This window comes from Danio rerio, chromosome 19 (genome assembly GCF_049306965.1).
Source record: "Danio rerio strain Tuebingen ecotype United States chromosome 19, GRCz12tu, whole genome shotgun sequence".
NCBI classification, from domain to species: Eukaryota; Metazoa; Chordata; class Actinopteri; order Cypriniformes; family Danionidae; genus Danio; species Danio rerio.
The window spans coordinates 46535001-46537500 of NC_133194.1; the positions used below are offsets into that span (position 1 = coordinate 46535001).

Sequence of the window (2500 nt, forward strand, 5' to 3'; positions counted from 1 at the left end):
CATGAGCTGAATGCCTGTGTGTTCAGGAGCTCAGCAGAAACATCTGTGATTGGTCAGAATGGGCATCGGTGCACTCGCTTCATTCTGCGATACCACAGACATGAGAGTAGGCTATATTAACAGTGGAACTATAATTTTGTAACTATTAGAATTACCATACTGCTCATTCTGACCGTTCTCATATGAAACGCCATATTGTCACAACATATTTACATTCAAAGATATTATTGAGATATTAAAATTACGCTTTGAATGTCTGGCATCATATTTAATGACACCATTACCCTAAAAATATAATCTTTTTTTTGTAATACAGCCTATAAATATGTAGTTAAGATACTAAAACACTTAAAGGTCTTGGCTTTCATTTTCACTTTCAAACAGGAGCTTTTACACAGCACAGAATATGCTGTTTTGAAAGATATCTGAAGTAAATTAATGTTTTTGCCATCAGAAAGTTTTGTTTATGTTAGCAGGAAGTTGCTAGGCAAGAAAATGCACACATATTTAAAGTCAAAGTGAAAAGTATCAGACATGCATGCAGTCATTTTGACCAATATGGTAATTTAAGGCAGAAATGCTCAGTTATTTACTGTTTTGTAATAAAAAAAAAAAAACAATGTCAGAAAGAAATCCACTGATAGTTAGAAAACGGCAGGGTGTTATAGATATGTTAGTTTTATTTCAAAGAGTTATAAAATTACAAAAATTTAAAACTCTCTGTGTATCTATTCCCTTTGAACCTTGCAGATGAGTGATTAATCCGCTCATAAATCAGCTGATTTGACGATGTTTTTAAATGCTTTCTCCAAAGCTTGAAACGCTGTCAGTAATGTAATCAGCACACAAGCAGCCAATAGTGTTCAGCTTTTTCTGACGACTCCTCCCTCATAATTTCATTGGCTGTGCTTTGGTAGCTTGAATGAGCTGTTGGGGAATGAGTTGTTGTCAGATCATGTAGTGTGTGACCCCCCTCTTGTGGATCGTTCACAGAGTGTTGCGTAGTGTGAACACCACAGAGATCAAAAGACACAAAGTCAAGTCATGTAGTGTGAACGGCACAGCGATCTGCTGATGTTTAAAATCCTGTAGTGTGAACTAGGCTTTAGTGCGGTTCATCTGGGCAGGTGTGAATGTAGCAATCGCACTTGAGTGCACACCAAAAGCGGACCAAAAAAGCATACAAACACCTCCTTGAAGAGTTGGTCTCGGTACATTTTTAAACGTATCCTGGAGCGGTTCGTTTGTGGTGAGAACATGATCCAAACTAGAAGACGTAAACGCAAAAAAGACTGCGCCTTTTTGGACTAATCAAGCTGCCGTAGGCCGTTGTGCTGTCCCATCTTAGGGGTGTGGAGGAAATATATTTGTTGACAGCGCTTTACCAACAATTTTAAACGGAGAGAGAGAGGAAAAACATTACCTGATGGATTGTTGGTAATATTTCTGAAAGATAACCATGTAGCAGTTTAGCTAAATTAATTCACGCCTCCTCCTGACTTTAAAGCATTAAAACATTGTCTTCCAACCACAGCCATGCGTCATTTTCTAAATGTGTAGTTTGTCTAAAGTGATGTGTACAAACTATATAGCATAGTATGAGCAGGGATACAATCAGCCAGCGCAGTCGCTACACAGTAAAAAGAGACATTTTGTGTCTGCCGGTTTGTTTACTTGCGGGAGTTCCTTTGGCATTTTCCCGCACATTAATTCTGACCAATCAAACAGCAGTAAAGGAACATCTGGCCAATGAGGGGTGTGGATTTTGTCAGATGACTGCATTTTCATTCTTTTCAACTGGTTCGGATCAAAGCAATCAGTTTGGTATGAAATGGACCCAAAGACCGCACAAAAAGCTACAATGTATCATTTGTTGCCCTTTGTCCGGACCAAATGAACCAAACCACAGATATGAAACCATCCTAAATCAACATACACATTTTTTATTATTTTTTTTGTAAGATTTATTTTTGGCCTTTTTGCCTTTATTAGATAGGAAGCGAAGTGGGAGAGAGGGGGTAGGGTAGAGAAATGTCCTCGAGCCGGGACTCGAACTCGCGAAGCCCTGACGTGCTATTGCACCATATGTCGGTGCGCTAACCACAAGGCTATTGCGCCGACATCAACATACACATTCAATCAAAATTCATGTGACTGTGGTCCCGAGTCATGAGTTTACATTTTTGAAAATTGTGATTTACATTGAAAAGCAGAAAAAAAATCTGAATGCTGCATAAATAAGCTTTACATTGATGCATATGTGTACATAAACATATGTTGTTATAATACGAGAATATTTGAAATTATGGGTTAAAAAGTCTGAATACTGAGAAAATCATCTTTAATGTTGGCTAAATTAATATACACATTAAATCAAAATTTATGAACATTAGAGGTGTGAATCTGGTCTCACGGTTCGGTTATGATTATCATGCCATCAATTCGATATCTCAGTGCATCACGGTGCATTGAAAATGCTTTCCATACACAGTGTTGTATT

At 37.9% G+C, this 2500-nt stretch overlaps 1 protein-coding gene across 2 annotated transcripts in view; it reads left to right on the forward strand.

The window, feature by feature from the left end:
* Positions 1-2500, forward strand: part of kiaa0319l (KIAA0319-like) — a 42948-nt gene that overhangs the window by 32004 nt on the left and 8444 nt on the right. The gene's annotated exons all lie outside the window — the stretch shown is intronic.